At 40.5% G+C, this 20,394-nt stretch overlaps 1 non-coding gene across 1 annotated transcript; it reads right to left on the bottom strand.

Moving 5' to 3' along the window:
- Positions 1-1,654: 1,654 nt before the first annotated feature.
- Positions 1,655-1,762, bottom strand: LOC131252426 (small nucleolar RNA R71). Its single transcript, XR_009174447.1, has one exon. It is a non-coding gene; the product is annotated as a small nucleolar RNA R71 (small nucleolar RNA).
- Between the last annotated feature and the right edge of the window lie 18,632 nt (positions 1,763-20,394).

Here is a 20,394-nt window from a genome sequence, read left to right as displayed (position 1 = left end):
GGTGAGTACACTTTCCTACATGATATTCCCATTGAATGTAGGAATTGTGGATTGTTAAGGGTCAAATATTATATTATTATCCCCCATTTATATCTTTGTTTTATGAACGTGATAATGCTTAATGTTCTATTTTACTCATGTTTGTGTTGCAAGGTGAATTTAAGAGCTTAGATTGAAAAGGGTGCGAATGGATTTGATGCTCAAGAATCACCAAGGCAAGGGATGAATCTTAGGGACCAAGATTGAAGAATTCATATGCCAAAGATCCAAGAAAAACAAGTGAGGAATGAAGAGAATCAAAGATTTAAAGTGAAGAAAAGGAATCCTGAAATCGTCCTGAAAAAGCATTTTTTGAAACTCTAGGTCATTTTATGAAATTGTGCAGAGTGAAGTCTATTTTAGGAAGCTGCATAGAGTGAACTCTATTTTAGCAAACTGCGTAAATTTGAGACAGTTTCTAGAGTTTTCCAATTAGGTGCGAAAGTTGGAGTTCCATAACTATAAATAGGACTCTGAAGGATGTTCTTAGGCATCTTCTAGGGTTTAAGGAGTGGAGCAAAAGGGTGGAGAAGCCATCACCAAGGGTTTTTCTTCTTCTTCCTTAGTTGTTTTCATACTTTCTTACAGGGTTTTAGATCCAATCATATCTATGGTTGGCTAAACCTCTTATCTAGGGCTAAAAGGTGAAGCTTGTAGCATGATGGGATGTTTCTATTGCTTTAATTCATGTTTTTGTTGAACTCCATAGATTCTAATTTCATATTTAAAAAATACTTTCAGTTTTTAATGGTTTGTTGTGACTCAAATTACAGTAGATCTGCAATAGCTTTGAGTATCTTCTTTTCTTGATTTGAGATTGTGAAATTAGTAAGCCCTATTGTTTACCATCGTCCCTTAGGCATGGTAGGGTGATGGAATTCTTCCTAATCTTCATAATTCTCCTGCTTTGAGATTATGTGATTGGTAAATCCTATTGTTTATCATTGTCTCCTTGACATGGTTTTATGATGGAATCCCTGCCAATTATCATAGTTCTCCTTCATTGAGAATTAGGTCAATGGAAGTTCGGATTTGGTTTTATTAATATATCTTCCAATTAGATAGGATAGGACTCCAATTTCAATTGTATTACTTGAATCAAGTAAGAGGGCTCCCTGATCACTACAAGTGGATCCTTGGCACCCTAGTTCCCACCTTTAAATTCTTAGTTTTAATTACTTTATTCACAATTACTCTCTCAAATACTTTAGAATTAGTTTCACATCTTCTTATAGTTCTACTTGTAATTAATTTCAGAAACGTACAAGTTTCAGTCCCTATGGATTTGACCTCGGTCTTACAAGATTATTACTACATCGCCATCCTACACTTGGGGTTGTGAACATGGATTTTAAACTAAGGATGATTCAACTCCTTAAGTTTCATGGACTAGAATCTGAAAGTCCATACTTGCATATGAAAGAGTTTAATGAGATAACATCTACATTCACTTCCCAAACATGTCTGAGGACATAGTAAGACTGAAATTATTTCCTTTCTGTTTGAAAGAAAAGGCTAAGTCGTGGTTATATTCCTTAAGACCACGATCCATGGACACATGGCCTAAAATGAAAAGGGAGTTCCTTAAAAAGTTCTTCTCGTATTATAAAACGAATACCTTAAGGAAAGTAATCATGAATTTTATGCAAAAAGAGGATGAGACCTTCTTCCAATGTTGGGAGTGATATAAGGATCTCATAAATTCATGTCCACGGCATGGCTACAAAACATGACAGACAACAAGCTTCTTTTATGAAGGATTAACCTTGCCCATGCACCAATTTGTGGAAATGATGTGTAATGGAGAATTCATGAACAAGGAAACCGATGATGCGTGGGATTATTTTGATAAACTTGCTGAAAACGCACAATCATGGGATACCTCCTCAAGAACTACCACTTCTAATCCTACTCAATCAAAGGAGAGGGGATGAATTTATGTTTTAAAAGAGGAAGATGATATAAATGCAAGAGTGGCCAATCTCACAAGAAAAGTCAAGGCTATGGAACTTGAAAAGGTAGAACCTATTAAACCCGAAAAGGTTGTGGAAGTTGTCTGTGGTATTTGTGCTTGTAACATACATACAACATAAAATTGCCCAATAATTCCTTCTTTTCAAGAGATATTGAATAGGCAATCAAATGCCGTAAACAACTACTAAAGACCTTTCAGAGGACCCACCTTTAATACATACTACTCTAACTAGAGAAACCATCCAAATTTTAGTTGGAGGAATGGACAAACGACTAACCCACAAGAGGCCCTCACTCAATTTCCTCAAGAGGATGCAGTTCAAAAATTCATGTAAAATCATGAGCTATTCAACCAAAATATGGTATAAACATTCCAAGATCTCAAAAAAACAATGGGAATGTTTGCATCACCCATTCAAAGGATTGAGTCACACTTAGTAAGTGGGGAGAAATGTATGCTTCCATCCCAACCCCTCCTCAATTCAAAACCACGATGTGAAATTAGTGACCCAATCTATTCAAATCAAATGAAGCAGCTAAGTCTATCACAACTCTAAAGAGTGGGAAGGTTATTGACAAATCATTCCGGTGAGGGCTGAAAATCCTAAGGACCCAGAAGAAATTGAGAATGATAGACCTAGTAATGCCCCACATGAGGAAGAACTAGAAAAAGTGAGTAAGACGATTGTGCCATTCCCCTAGCGATTGATTACACCAAAACCTCTAACTAACTCACAGGATATTCTAGAGGTGTTAAAACAAGTGAAAGTCAACATAACTTTGCTAAACGCTGTGAAACAAATCCCCTCTTGCGCCAAATTTCTGGAAGACTTATGTACAACCAAGAGATGAAAGAGTATTCAAAAGAAAATATTTCTGACATAAAAGGTGAGTGTCATCCTCATCCAAGACGTGCCATAAAAATATAAAGATGCTGGTAACCAAACTATCAACTGTATAATCGGGAATCACCAAATTGAGCATGCACTTCTTGACTTAGGAGCAAGTGTGAATTTGATTCCTTTGTCGGTATACAAACAATTGGGTCTTGGTGAATTAAAACCCACCCGGACCACATTACAACTTGCTGATCATTCGGTTTGTGTACCAAAAGGGATAATTGAGGATGTGTTGGTCTATGTTGACAAATTCTACTATCCAGTAGATTTTATCGTCCCAGATACTTAGGCCATCGTAGATATGAGCACTCAGATACCTGTTATTCTTGGTCACCCATTCCTTGCAACATCAAATGCCATCATTAATTATAGGAATGAAATTATGAATTTGTCTTTCTAGAATATGACATTGGAGCTCAATATCTTTTTCAACATGACCAAATAGTCAAAGTATGTTGATGATATCCACGACATTAACTTGATAGATTCTTTCATGGAAGATAGAGCACTAATGACTCTATTCTCTGACCCTCTAGAGACATGCTTGGCCCACTCCCCTAATTTAGATGATAACATGATTAGGGAGATGGATGCCTTGCTTGATTCTGCGCTGATACTTGAAGTTAAAGGGTGGAGGCTGCAATTTGAAACCTTACCCTAAACTAATGTAAAGCCTCTATCGTCTGGCCTCAAAGCATCGAAGCTTGACCTAAAGCCTTTGCCCGCTAGTCTTAAATATGTCTATTTAGGTTAAGATGAGGTATACCTGGTGGTTATTTCTTCCCGCCTTGAGAAAGAACAGGAGAGTTTGTTTATTTCCACTCTTATTGAGGAGCCCTTAGATAGTCGATTACGGACCTCAAGGGAATTGATCATTTGATTTATACTCACCGCATTCATCTTGAGGATAATACAAAAACCTCCCGACAACCACAACGTCAGTTAAATCCAAATATGAAGGAAGTGGCTAAGGCTGAGGTACTTAAGTTGGATGTGGGTATCATATACCCTATATGCGATAGTCAATGGATGAGTCTAACTTAGGTGGTTCCTAAGAAGTCTAGAATCATCATTGTAGCTAATGCCGATAATGAACTTGTTCCAACTAGAGTTATTACTAGTTAGAGAATGTGCATTGACTGCAGGAAGTTGAATACCGTCACAAGGAAGGACCACTTTCCTTTACCTTTCATTGATCAAATTTTAAAAAGGTTAGCCAGTCATTCTTACTATTGCTTCCTTAACGGGTATCCGGGTTACAATTCGATAGAGATAGCCCTTGAAGATTAGGAAAAGACAACATTCACATGCCCTTTTGGCACCTTTGCTTATCAACGGATGCCATTCGGGGTATGTAATGCCCCCACCACATTTCAACAATGCATGTTGAGTATATTTTCTGACATGATGGGGCAATAATTTAGAGGTTTTCATGAACAACTTCTCTGTTTTTGGTCCATCCTTCAGTGAGTATTTGGAAAATCTTAAAAATGTGTTGAAGCGATGTAAAGAAAATAATTTGGTTCTGAATTGGGGGAAATGGCATTTCATGGTTCCCAAGGGAATGGTGCATGGACACATAATTTTATCTAAGGGAATTGAGGTAGATAAGGCTAAAATTGACCTTATCTCTAACCTACCTCCACCTAAGAGCATACATGATATGCGATCCTTCATAGGACACGCTAAATTTTATAGATAATCATAAAGGACTTTAGCCATCTCTCTTGTCCTTTTTATTATCTCCTTCAAAAGGATATACTATACGAGTGGACTGAGAAATGCCAGTAAGCTTTTGCTAAGCTCAAGACTATGTTGACAACCGCTCCTATCATGTAGTTACCCGATTGGAGCATCCCTTTTGAGATTATATGCAATGCATCTTACTATACTATTAGGGTAGTCTTAGGTCAAAAAAAAGAGAAGAAGCCCTATGTGATTCACTATGCGAGTAGAACTCTAAATTCTGCCCAAGTGAACTACTCTACTATGAAGAAGGAGCTCTTAGCCTTAGTGTTAGTTTTGGACAAATTTAGGTCCTACTTGATCGGATCCAAGATCATCATTTACACTGATCATGCGGAGCTAAAGTACCTTCTTTCTAAGAATGATGCTAAGCTCCGCATGATAAGATGTATCCTTCTACTCTAAGAGTTTGACATAAAAATACGAGACAAAAGGGGAGTAGAGAATATAGTGGTTGACCACCTCTCAAGACTTGATCTCCCTGATTCCCCTGAGTCGACACTAATAAATTACATGTTCCATGATGAACAATTATTTAAACTCTCCCAATTACCTTTGTTTGCTGACATTGTAAATTATCTTGCCACAGGTTTCACACCGACACATTGGACTATGTAAGATTAGAAAAAAATTTCGCTGAGGTACATAAGTTTTTATTGGATGATCCTTATCTATTTAAATATTACCCAAACCAAATTCTAAGAAGATGTGTGCCGGACAATGAAAATCAAAGCGTTATATCCTCTTGTCACTCTTAGGCCTATGATGGTCACTTTTCTGTTAAAAAGACCACAGCCAAAATTCTATAATGTGGCTTTTATTAGCCCACAATGTTCATAAATACTCATGAGTTTTGCCAAGCTTGTGAGCATTGTCAGAAATTGGGAGGATTGTCCTGTCAAAATATGATGTCACTAAACTCAATTCTTATCATTGAAGCATTTGATTATTGAGGCATCGATTTTATGGGCCATTCCCCTAATCCTTTGGAAACATCTATATATTGTTGGTAGTAGACTATGTCACTAAGTGGGTCAAAGCGATCCCGTGTTGGAATAATGATTATAGAACTGTCATTCGATTCTTAAAAGAAAATATCAATTTTTAGTTCGGAATGCCTTAGGCCATCATTAGTGTTGGAGGTTCACACTTTTGTAACAGACCATTTAAGAACTTAATGAAGAAATATGACATCTCTCATAAAGTGAGTATTCCATATACCACCGGCAGAGAAGTAGGCAAGCTGGGATTTCCAATAGGGAAATCAAATAAATTCTTAAAAAATGGTTAACCTTGACCGTAAGGATTGGTTCATATGCTTGATTGATGCTTTATGGGCTTACCGTATAACTTTTAAGACCCCCATTGGAAAGTCCTCCTTTACACTCATCTATGGGAAAGCTCGCCAGTTGCCTGTAGAGTTGGAACATAGACTCTACTGGGTTATCAAAAATCTGAATTTTAACTTGGACAACACTGGCTCACTGTGCATTCTTCAATTGAATGAACTCAAGGAAATCCGGAACAACGTATATGAGGACTCAAAAATTTACAAGGACAAGATGAAGGTGTTCCATGACCGGAGCATCCTTTGAAAATCATTCATAACCAGTTAAAAAGTCCTGTACAATTCTCGGTTACATCTTTTTTCGGGTAAGCGTCGATCTCATTGGATCGACCCTTTCACTGTTATGAATGTTTATCCTCATGGGGCCGTCGAGATAAAGAATCTAACGAATGACAATATTTTCAAAGTAAATGGACATCGTCTAAAGCCATTTGTTCAGAAGTTCGATTCGGAGAATATGTCCATACCTCTAATTAATCCTGTGTATCATGATTAACCTCCTAGTCTGATGGAGGTGTAGTCAGCTTTATTGCTTTCATAAGATTTAGGATTAGGATATTTTTTTTTCCAGTATGTTTAGTCTTCGTGCTAACCCATTACATGTTGAGAACTTCAGAAAAGCTTCAATTCTCCTTCTTCAGGTACCACCTTTTCATCACTTTTTCTTACTTTTCATTGTCTCTTGTGCATACATGCTTATATCTTTTACATTGAGGACAATGTAGATTTTAGGTTGGGGGTGTGGATTAGGTAAACTAATTAGTATTTTAGATTAGGTAAACTAATCACTATTCTCTTAGTCTTTGAGCAAAAATCTTAATTTTTTTTGATTTTTTAAGTAAAAGAACTATTTAGAAAATAAAAGTTTAAGTAATTAAGAATGCTTTGAGTATAATGATAAGATAGAAATTGAATTTTGAATTGTAGGAGTTTGATCAACCGAGTACACTATCACTTAAGTTCTCTCATCTAATTGATTAAGAAGAAATTTGAATATCATGTTGACCAAAATCACAAGACATTCAATTTATTTTTGTGAATAATGCTAGAATTTCTGATTGTGAGTATGTGCATCGTTGATAGATGCTGAGAATTAAGTCTGGAGAATTTTATCCATCTTACAAATATAAAAAGAACTAGTTAAAAAATAGAGAGATCAACAAAAAGGTCATGTATGATGAAAAGACTAGAAAAGAATAAAAAAACTGAAAAGAATGAATATATAAAAGTGACTGTTGATATAAAAAAAAAAAAAAAAAGGGATAAGTTTGGAATCAACACTTGATTATTCAATCGATCTTGAGGTGATAAGCACGACTAACATTATGAAAATGATTGTATTTTTATGGAAAGTAAGTTGCAATTCACTAAGCACATTGAAAAAAACCCAATATATGAACTTATACTCTTAAGTGATTGATGAAGAACCTATTTGATTGATTGCTCATGTGATTCGGCTCTAAGTTTTCAAAATTTCATCTCCTTCTTTGGATTATACTCATTCATACTTGATTGTACAAAAGATTACTTTCTAAAAGTGATTTGAATATTGAGAATTGAGAATTCTTTCACGCAGGTTTTGCTCGAGACTAGCAAAATGCAGGTTGGGGTGTGTGTTGAGTATCAAATATTGCATATTTTTCCCTATTTATATCTTCATTTTATGAACATGATAATGCTTAATGGGTATATTTTATACATATTTGTATTGCGAGGTCAGTTTAAGAGCTTGGATTGAAAAGAATGTTAAAAGCATGGATTTGATGCTCAAGAATCACCAAGGCAAGTGATAGATCTTAGGAGAGCAAGATTAAAGACTTTAAGACCCTAAGATTCAAAGAAACGAACTAGAGAAGGAAGGAAGTAAAAAGTGTAAAGTGGAGAAATTCACAGAATCTGAACTTCACTATCTATGTCATCGACCGGCAGTCGATGACATTGAACACGAGTTCATGACATCGAAGAATTACATGAAAATCAAGTTTGGTTGTTTGACAAATTGGATGTGGTTCTCGATGACATTGAAGCCCTATTTGATTGCTCAAAGACATACTCGATGACATCAAAGGTAATTCGATGACATCGAGATTTTTTTGAATTTTTGGAGCAACTCGCTAGAACACTCTAGACACATTTTTGATTACTTGAACACCCTCCGATGACACCAAAGGACTATCCGATGACATCAAAGGTATTTTAATGACACAGAGTTATGCAGTGTGAAAGACTTTACGCAGTGCGAAAAGGTATGACTTTCGAATTCAAGTTACATTTGATGACATCAAACGCATTATGTAGAGTGTGTAAATTTGAGGCGATTTTCAAAGACTGTTAGATAAAGGCTATAATTATGGGTTCTTTGAGGAGATCTAAACATGAGTTAGGTTATAAGAAGTAGAGTTAAAGGGTAGGGTCACGCCCTAAACCCGAAAATCAGATTCACAGGAATCCCGATCACTGAATCTGGTCCGACAGTTCCGTAATACCCCATTCTCGACTTCCAACGTCCATACACCAGATTTGCGATCCTAGGATCCTACAAGGAGGATTTTTAACATACATTTGTTTCATAACAAGCATAACCACAATTTTACCCAAATCACAAAGGCAACATCATCATCACATATCCACTAATATAAATATTTGAATACAGTGCTGAAAGGGAAATACATATGTCAAAAATTAAAGCTCCAAAAGTTTGATGTACGCTCCAAGCTCAACACTGCTACAACCTGACGCTACCTGCACGTATCTATCATGCATAAGCTTATAGAAAGCTTAGAGGGTGGTGAAAGTGTGTGCACAAGGTAAGTGCCACGTATTCAATATCAGAGTAATTAGAGTAATCAGAGTATGCGAAAATACCGACAAGTCTATAAATGCTATCAATAATACGGGGATGTTAATAAATCATACAATATCAAAGTAATATAAAAACATACTGATAAGCCCATAATACCATCAGCCTTATCCAGACTATGCGATGCAAAAATATAATAAACCAATATTATATGCTGAAGAAGTAATGTAGATCAGCTATGCAATGGGGAGACATAGTAAACCAAATATCAGATACCGAGTCCATGAATATCGTCAACCTTAATTATGTTATGTAATATAGAAGCATAGTAAACCAAATGTTATATGCTAAAGATGCAATGCGATGCGAATTAAATGACCAAGCTGGAGTGTGAAGTTGGGATGATAGTACATAGTATCGCAGGTTATGGGGTCCATCACAAGGTACTTCTATTCAAACCAGTCCCATACCTAAATTTGGATAGCCAGACACAATGCAGTAGACTCCTGATCTCAGGTTAGTCGCGCACCCAACTAAAATCCTTGCCATTACGAAGGTACACAACAATTAGTTGCACACCACTAGCCCAAGTGGATAGTGAATAAATGAATGAATGAATATGCAACTCCTACTCAGTAAGTCCACATATTAGTATGGTTACTCTCTTAGGAATCATCGGGGTTTATTACACTCCAAACCAAATTGCTGCCCTATCGCATGCAATAAGGTGGGTGGAAGAGACCTCACTTTTCGCCCGCCAATATCGGGCCTGGCATGTCGATAGCGGACCCATTCCTCGAGCTGGTCAGACTTAGCCTAGCATTATCCCCTCTTCTTGGGCAGGTAAGGCCATACCCCCTTCCAACCGTCCATGACACAGTGGAAGATGCGGCCTATGGTATATAGCCCTTATGCGCTTATGCATCCACTCGGTCTAAACGTTGGAGCAACCTCTGGAACCAAGAGGATTCTGAGACTTTCACACAAGGATATCTATAGCATCCCATGTAGAAAGGATTTCAGGTGTCCCATTTGGCCATCCACGCCATGCTTGTGGAGGCTACGACCCTGATGTCCCAGGGCATACAGTGGTCCTATCACAAAATGCCAAATGCATGAGTCATACCATCCAGTCATACATCAAACCTACGCGTACCACGCGCTCATGTCTTCAACTCCTCCTATCAGGGAGTTCTATAATAATCTACCCAATGACATGTGCTATGATTAATCATTCCTCATATCAGGCATACATATGATGCGCATGGGCATGGGTCCTAAAGCTATACTAAGCATGCTATATGATGATGGTGTGATGCACATGAACATGGGTCATGAAGCTATACTAAGCATGCTATATGATAATGGTGTGATGTGCATGACATGGGTCATGAAGCTATATTAAGCATGCTATATGATAATGGTGTGATGCGCATGACATGGGTCATGAAGCTATACTAAGCATGCTATATGATAATGGTGTACTTTCGTCATATCAAGGATAGGCTTAGACAGCCTACTCATAACAAGAATGGGCCTCACAATGGGCCCAAGGGAAGGTCACAATGTGGACCTTTAACCATCATTGTCCATTAATGTGGTCATTTAACCAACATTGCTCCGAAGCAGTGGCCCACATAAATATCATTATATACATTATAGTGAAAACACACATTACATCGGTCCACACCTTCATCGCATTGGGCCTCACTCAAGGGCCACATGTACACCACATTGGGTCTCGCCATATGGACCACAAATACATCACAATGGACCTTATCAAATGGGCCACAAAAACATCACAATAGGCCACATAACTGGGCCTCATACACATCACAATGGGCTCCATTGCCTGGCCCTCAAATGCACCACAATGGGCCTCATCACATAGGCCTCACATATATTACATAGGCCTCAAATGCATCAAGCTGAGGCCGAATGTTCATTAGAATGAGCCTCAAATACGGGCCGCATATACATCACAATGGGCCTCGACTATCGGCCTCGACAATCAGAGTCGGCCTCGACAATTAGAATCGGCCTCCATAATCGCAATCGAAAATCGGCAATCAGAATCGGCCTTGACCTCGATAATTGAAATCGATAATCCGTAACCAGAATCTGCCTCGACCCTCGATAATCAGAATTGGTAATCCAATTATAACCAACCTCGACCCCAATAATTGAAATTGGTAATCGCAATCGGAATTAGCCTCGACCTTGATAATCGGCACCAATGATTGGCATCATCAATCGGCACTGATAATCTGCATCGATAATCAGCACTGACAATCAGCATCAATAATCGACACCGACAACTAGCACATAAACAAGGCGAGGTCCATAGATGAACAGCTGATCAACCATAATATAAGGATCGACCATTGGCTGTGGTTATATCAAATCCGGTAGAATGGAGCCATCCATCTATGGTGAATGGGGCCCACTTATTTGGGTCAACCCACGAAGAGAGTGGCCTAACAAGGCCTAAGGGAAGGTCATAAAGAGGACGTCTAACTGTCATTGCCCATTAATGTGGACATCTAACCAACATTGCTCCTAAGGAGTGACCTACATAGGGCCAAACATATGGTGGGCCCATGGCCTCACATACAATCATGATGGGCCTCATTTACGTCACATCGGCCTCATTATATGGGCCAACATACATCACATCGGGCCTTAAATACACAACAGGTGGGCCTTGCACCTGGGCCTCAAATATATTATATGAACCTCATCGCATGAGCCTCAATACTAGGCCTCATATATCGAGTAAGTCTCATTACATAGCCTTAACAATACAAACGGGCGGGCCCTGCCCATGGGCCAAAATACATCATGAAGGGTAGCACTAATGGGCTTCATGTATATCAAATCGGGCCGCACCAATGGGCCTCATCTATATCAAATCAGGCCACGCTAGTGGGCCTGATGTATATCAAATCGTGGTCGCACCAATGGGCCTCTTGTATATCAAATCGGGGTCGCACCAATGTGCCTCATATATGTCAAGGTGGGCCTCAACGGACGGGACACAAGTACATCAAGATGGGCCTTATATATATCAAGATGGCTTCAACAACGGGCCCTATAAATTCCCCAAAAATATGAGTTATATTGAAGGATCATTTGGACCATAACACAATAACAATGGAGATAATAATTTTCATGGTTAAATAAATCACAAGGCCCACTATAAAGTTTATTTTCCAACCAATCTAATCATAAGGTCATAAAGACCTGGATTAAGAGGGAAAACAATTCTCATATTGATCCAAAACTTCCATTTCCCCAAAGGGTTCAATGGTAGACGTTCAGATCCCCCTATTTCTTTGCAGTGTAGCCCACCTTATCAAAAGGCTGGCCACATCACGGTGTGGCCCGCCGTGATGTATTTGAAATCCAACCTATCCATAAGTTAACATAGTGATAGATGAAGTGAAAGCAAATATCGGCTTTATTGGAAACTACTATGGGCCTTAGAAGTTTGAACAGTGGAGGTCACTGTCCACTATTTAAATGGTGGGGTCCACCTGAACTTTAAATCTGACTTATTCTTTGCCTCATATCATGAAATGATATCTCAAAATGGTTGGGCAGCAGGGATATAAAGCAATGCATCATGGTGGGTCCTATAAATAGACGGCATGGATGGAATAGGTGGGACCCAATGGATTTGCTGTCGTCTGTATAGCTGCCAGTGGTGGGGTCCACATAGCTGGACGGTGTGGATAAGGCAGTTGCATGGCTGCTGCAGGTGCAACATTTGCTATTTTTAAGAGGTAAAGGTAGGTCCCACATAGGGCCCACCCTCATATATATATACAATATTATATATAATATATATAGTCTCCATAACTGCTGCTAGTGCAGCTTTTCTGCATTAAAAGAGAAGAGGTGGGTCCCACGTAAGGCCCACCACAACATTAATATGGGATATTATAATATATTATAATATAATATATCATATATAATATAATATATTAATATTATATATATATATATATAATATTCACAACGTCTAGGCCTTGGACGACCTGGACGGACGCATGCACTAAGGTGGCCCACACGTGGGGTGGGTCCCACCACTCAGGGACGGTGGACGGTGTGGATGAAACACATAAACCATGGTGGGTTCCACCATCCAATGCTGTGGACAGTGTGAATAAAACACATACATCATTGTGGGGCCCACCACAACGTTTATCTGCCATCCAATCTGCTAATAAGGTTACACAGACCCTGATGAGGAAGAAAAAACAAATTTCATAAGGATCCAAAACTTCTGGACCACAAAAGGGGTTCCAATGGTAGACGTTTAATTCACATTGTTTCCTGTGATGTGGGCCATCGGAGCTTCACATGTGGCTGATTTTTGGAGGGGGCCCACTACCCTAAAGGACTTACCAAATGCACGGTGTTGATGGCCAACACACCTCTTAGTGGGGCCCATGGCTGGGACCCAACGGTCCCTGTTAAACCGTCCCAGCGCAGCGTCCTACTGCTACTCCAGCAGCAGTAGCATCAGCTGCTATATGCTTTTGTTTTTTTAACAGTTTTCTTGTGGTTTTTCCTAAGTGGGGCCCACATCAGGAGGATCCGACCTAGCCATTGGATTCTATGGCTCAAGACAGTCTAAATGAGCTCGATATTCGATGTATTGTTGGGGTATAGAAACCTTAGGGTAGATTTCAATGGTACAAACATTGTTTTCTATGCTATGGCCCGCCAGATAGTCGGATTGGCTTCATTTTTCGGCTCAACGCCTAAAATGATCTGGTGAACGGGATGGAAGACGTGGATTAGATCAACGCATCAAGGTGGGTTCTGCATGAGTGACCCACCCCAAATTTCAAATCAAACTAATATTTTTTTTTTGTTTTTATCCTAGTGCACTACACGGTCAGTTCACACAACACATATTAAGGTGGGCCCTGCTTATAGATGGCTGCCTAGGTGGACCACCAATGGTTGGATGCTGTGGATAAGACATACATCAAAGTGGGGTCCATCTAAGTGGGCCACACAACCACATCATCACACAAAATGATAGAGAGAGGGAGAGAGAGAGAAGCACCCACCTTTAGATCCTGAACTCCACCTTCCTTCAATAGGTCTTAAAGCTCCAAGGAGGTTGATTTAATGGTCGAGATGGGGTTTGGAGGGCTGGATTGAGAGGGATCTAACTAGAAGGTTGTTGGAATTGGGAGGGTTACCATGGACGTTTTTAGTTCCTCCCTTCCTAGGGCAGAAAAATGAAGAAGAAGAGAGAGAGTAGAGAGATGAGAGAGAGTGAAAGGATTGGTTGTAAGAGGGTAATAATGGGTTGTAAGAGCATAGGGAAGAGAACCTCATAATGACTTGTAAGAGAGAGTTGACTAAAGCTCTCATGGGAAATGGTGCTCCTAGGGTGGGTCCACCTAGGGAAATGTGTGCACCCCCTCAAAGTAGACCCCACATCAATTAAGGGCTCAAATATTGTAAACAGCACATCTTTTGATCTACCCGTCGGATCGGCGCACGAGATATGGCATTGGAATTGCAGCGACGATGCGGTCGCAATGACATAGGTCTTAGGTCAAGCCGACTCAGAATTACAGGATGACACTCAAGGTCACGCGCAAATGCTATCTACATGTTGCAAGTTGACAGAATTCGACCGGGAGGACCGCGAGAGCCTACAGAACGATACGGTCTAGGATACGGGCCTGATAGCTCTCCACTCCTAATAAAAATTTCATCCTCAAAATTTACTATCATGTAGGACAAAGCGAGGGAAGAGGAAGCATTGACATAAACATATACATGTCATAATCAATCTAAACAAATGGAGATAGCATCTCTAATCTTAGCCTTGTGCTCCCAAGACGCCTCCTTAACAGAATGGTGAACCATACAAATCTTCGAATCCCAGATCAGAGATGATTGAAATGGAAATATCATGCAGCCTCATAATCTTAATGGTATGGAGCTATATAAAAAAATCTCTAAGTTATTCGAACTCGGGGATCTAGCCATTCTATGTTCTCGACAATCATAGAGTGAAGGGTAGCTATTAGTAGATATGTGATGTTATCTTCAGGTATTCCCAAGTTATGCTCTGATACCAACTTCTGTCATGCCCCAAACCCAGAAATTGGATTCACAGGAATCCCGATCACTGAATCCCATGCCGACAGCCTCTGTAGTACCCCATTCTTGACTTCCAACTCCATACTCCAGATTTTCGATCCTAGGATCCTACAAGGAGGATTTTTAACGTACATTTATTTCATTACAAGCATAACCCCAAGTTTACCCAAATCACAAAGGCAACATCATCATCACATATCCACTAATATAAACATTTGAATATAGTGCTGAAAGGGAAATACATATGTCAAAAATCAAAGCTCTAAAAGTTTGTTGTACGCTCCAAGCTCAACACTGCTACAACCTGACGCCATCTGTACGCATCTATCATGCATAAACTTATAGAAAGCTAAGAGGGTGGTGAAAGTGTGTGCACAAGGTAAGTGCTAAGTATTCAATATCAGAGTAATCAGAGTAAGCGAAAATACTGACAAGTCTATAAATGCTATCAGTAATACAGGCATGTTAAAAATCATACAATATCAAAGTAATGTAAAAACATGCTGATAAGCCCATAAATACCATTAGCCTTATCCAGACTATGCAATGAAAAAATATAATAAACCAATATCATATGTTGAGGAAGCAATATAGATCAGCTATGCAATAGGGAGACATAGTAAGCCAAATATTAGATACCGAGTCCACGAATATCGTCAACCTTAATTATGTTATGCAATATAGAAGCACAGTAAACTAAATGCTATGTGCTGAAGATGCAATGCAATGTGAGTGAAATGACCAAGCTAGAGTGTGAAGTCGGGATGATAGTACGTAGTATCGCAGGCTACCGGGTCCATCACAAGGGACTTCTATCCAAACCAATCCCATACCTAAATTTAGATAGTCAGACGCAATGTAGTAGACTCTTGATCTCAGGTTAGTCGTGCGCCCAACCGAAATCCTTGCCATTACGAAGGCACACAACAATTAGTTGAGCACCACCAGCCTGACTAGATAGTGAATGAATGAATGAACATGCAACTCCTACTCAATAAGTTCACATATCAGTATGGTTACTCTCTAGGAAATCACCGGGGTCTATTACACTCCAAACCAGATTGCCGCCCCATCGCGGACAACAAGGTGGGTGAAAGAGACCTCACTATCCACCTATCAATTCGGGCCCGGCTTGTCGATAGCGGACCCATTCCTCGAGCTGGTCAGACTCAGTCTAACATTGCCCCCTCCTCTCGGGCAGGTAAGGCCATACCCCCTTCCAACCGACCACGACACAGTGGAAGACACAACCTACGGTATACGGTCCTCATGCGCTCATGCATCCACTCAGTATAGACGTTGGAGCAACCTCTAGAACCAAGAGGGTTCTGGGACTTTCACCCAAGGATATCTATAGCACCCCATATAGAACAGATTTTTGGTATCCCATTAGCCATCCACACTATGCTTGTGGAGGCTACGGCCCTGATGTCGCTAGGGCATACAGTGGTCCTATCACAAAATGTGAGATACATGAGTCATACTATCTAGTCATGCATCGAACCTGCCGTACCACGCGCTCATGTGGGCAACTCCTCTTATCAGGGAGTTCCATAATAATCTACCTAATGGCATGTGCTATGATTAATCATTCCTCATATCGGGCATACATATGATGCGCATGGGCATGGGTCCTAAAGCTATACTAAGCATGCTATATGATGATGGTGTGATGCGCATGGCATGGGTCATGAAGCGATACTAAGTATGTTATATGATAATGGTGTGATGCACATGACATGGGTCATGAAGCTATACTAAGCATGCTATATGATAATGGTGTACTTTCCTCATATCAAGGACAGGCCTAGACAGCCTACTCATAACAAGAATGGGCCTCATAATGGGCCCAAGGGAAGGTCACAATGTGGACCTTTAACCATCATTGTCCATCAATGTGGTCATTTAACCAACATCGCTCCGAAGCAGTGGCCCACATAAATATCATTACATACATTATAGTGAAATCACACATTACATCGGTCCGCACCTTCATCGCATTGGGCCTCACTTAAGGCCACATGTACCCCACATTAGGTCTCGCCATAGGACCACAAATACATCACAATGGGCCACAAATACATCAGAACAGGCCACATACCTGGGCCTAATACACATCACAATGGGCTCCATCGCCTGGCCCTCAAATGCACCACAATGGGCCTCATCACATAGGCCTCACATACATTACATAGGCCTCAAATGCATCAAGCCGAGCCGAATGTTCATCAGAATGGGCCTCAATTACGGGCCACATATACATCACAATGGGCCTCGACAATCGGCCTCGATAATCGGAGTCGGCCTTGATAATCAGAATTGGCCTCAATATTCGTATTTGGAAATCGGCAATTGGAATCAGCCTCGACACTGATAATCGAAATCGATAATCAGCAATCAGAATTGGCCTTGATCCTCGATAATCGGAATTGGTTATCACAATCGGAATTAGCCTCGACCCCGATAATCGAAATTGGTAATCGTTAATCAGAATTGGCCTCGACCCTCGAAATTGGAATCGGTAATCGCAATCGGAATTAGCCTCAACCTCGATAATCGGCACTAATGATCGGCATCGTCAATCGGCACCGATAATCTACATCGATAATCGGCACCGATAATTAGCATTGATAATCGACACAGACAACTAGCACATAAAAAAGGCGGGGTTCATAGATGAACAACCGATCAACCATAATATAAGGATCAGCCATTGGCCGTGGTTATATCAAATCTGGTAGAACGAGCCATCCATCTATGGTGAATGGGGCCCACTTATTTGGGTCAACCTATGAAGAGAGTGGCCTAACAAGGCCTATAGGAAGGTCATAATGAGGACACTTAACCATCATTGCCCATCAATGTGGACATCTAACCCACATTGCTCCTAAGGAGTGACCTACATAGGGCCAAACATATGGTGGGCCCATGACCTCACACACAATGATGATGGGCCTCATTTACGTCACATTGGCCTCGTCATATGGGCCAACATACATCACATCGGGCCTCGAATACACAACAGGTGGGCCTTACACCTAGGCCTCAAATATATCATATGAGCCTCATTGCACGAGCCTCAATACTAGGCCTCATATATCGAGTAGGTCTCATTACATGGCATTAACTATACAAACGGGCAGGCCCCGCCCATGGGCCAAAATAATCATGATGGGTCGCACCAATGGGCTTCATGTATATCAAATCAGGTCGTACCAATGGGCTTCATCTACATCAAATCGGGTCACGCCAATGGGCCTTATGTATATCAAATCGGGGTCGCACCAATGGGCCTCTTGTATATCAAATCAGGGTCGTACCAATGTGCCTCATATATATCAAGGTGGGCCTCAATGGACGGGCCACAAGTACATCAAGATGGGCCTTATATATATCAAGATGGCTTCAACAACGGGCCCTATAAATTCCTTAAAAAATGAGTTATATTGAAGGATCATTTGGACCATACCACAATAGCAATGGAGATAATAATTTTCATGGTTAAATAAATCATAGGGCCCACTATAAAGTTTATTTTCCAAACAATCTAATCATAAGGTCATAAAGACCTGGATTATGAGGGAAAACCATATTGATCCAAAACTTCCATGGCCCCAAAGGGTTTCAATCGTAGAAATTCAAATCCCCCTATTTCTTTGCAATGTGGCCCACTGATTAAAGGGCTGTTCACATCACGGTGTGGCCCACCATGATGTATTTGAAATCCAACATATTCATAGGTTAACATAGTGATAGATGAAGTGAAAACAAATATTGGCTTTATTGGAAACTACTATGGCCCTTAGAAGTTTGAACGGTGGAGGTCACTGTCCACTATTTTAAATGGTGGGGTCCATCTGAACTTTAAATCTGACTTATTCTTTGCCCATATCATGAAATGATATCTACAAATGGTTGGGCAGTAGGGATACTGAACGCCCTGAAATTCGGGGGTCGAGCATAACTCAGCTCCCGAGTTCCAAAACATCACTAATGCAACATATTTAATGATGAATGTATGTTGACTGTATTAGTGCATAAAACATGGAATAGATTAAGCCAAAACACAGATATGATTCAGGGATAAGTGAATAAAGCAAGCGGAAGACTTATAGTAAAATGTGTACAAGTGTAAAACCCTGAATTTCATATACAAGCCGGATCGTGTAAAAGTGTTATTTAACAAAATTTAAGTATCAAATACATCATTTCAGTTCCCAAAATATAATCCCAGAGATCCCGCGCAACAGACCGAAGCTCGCTAGAACCCGTCTGAAAACTGCATATAGGAGAAAGCAGCCTCGTCGTCATCCAGCTCCCGCTCTGCCTCAGACGTCGCATCCACATCTGCAACATCAGAGCCTAAGACAGAGTCTGGTGGGTGTGTAACACCGCCCGAAACGTGGGAGTGAGTGATCAACTCAGTGGAACAATAAGGCACTGGTTAACATGTTATCAGTTCAATCAAACAGTAATGATAAAGCAGAACACTTAAATAAAGCCTAAGTACTCTTATTAATGCAGGTATGAATGCAATATGATGCGTGCCCTCACACGTACACCCTCAGCGTCTTCATCTTACGTTACGCATGACATCGCCTCAAAGTGCGCCACATCTACAAAGCACATGCAAATGCGGTGCATGGATATGATTACCAAGTTGTTATTAGTCCAATTCATACAACAGGATTGGGAAGCTAAGATACCTTTCTCATATCACCTTCCAAACAGTGATCCATACTAGGGTCGTCAATCCTAGACATCTCATACGATTTTATATTTGAGGTCGTAGCAAAGGGCCCGTCACCAATCAATGTACGCCTTTCATGCCCTTACTACCACAGATCGGCTCGTCACCTCCTTGCGGTATCCAGGTATGCTCGAGGTCACTACAAAGGGCTCGTCACCAATCAATGTAGGCCGACAGCACGAATATAGTGTCCCATACCACCATAATCGGCTCACGAGTTTAGTTGCTCACTGGTCACTACGGGGAGGCTCGTCACCCCAGCGTAGGCCGACAGCTCGACCACGGTGTCCCATACCACCATGTCCGGCTCATGAGTCTTAGCGGATCAGGTACCATGGTTATTAGGATTTCACTGGTAAGTTCGGTACCCTAGATTCAAGCAGTAGCGTCCATACATGGTTAACATACATCGGACAATCGGGTTATTTGACGAACTTGACTAGCACGAGCGCACGTTGAGTTGAACGACATAGAGTGCGCAAACACTCCGCGTGGCCAAACCACTGCCGCCAACTCTAATACGGCTCGGTTCGTCTAATACGTCCTACGTGGCGAAAGCAATCTCAACCACGATTCATAGGGTCAATTACCGATTTCCTGGACTAAGGCATAGTCCCAAACATCCTACACTACGACAGATATTCATATGGAATGTAAAGCGGTAATAGATCAACAGCTCAAATCATGGTACAAACACATCTGA

The sequence above is a fragment of the Magnolia sinica genome, chromosome 7 (genome assembly GCF_029962835.1).
Source record: "Magnolia sinica isolate HGM2019 chromosome 7, MsV1, whole genome shotgun sequence".
NCBI lineage: Eukaryota > Viridiplantae > Streptophyta > Magnoliopsida > Magnoliales > Magnoliaceae > Magnolia > Magnolia sinica.
This window is presented reverse-complemented; position numbering and strand designations above follow the sequence as displayed.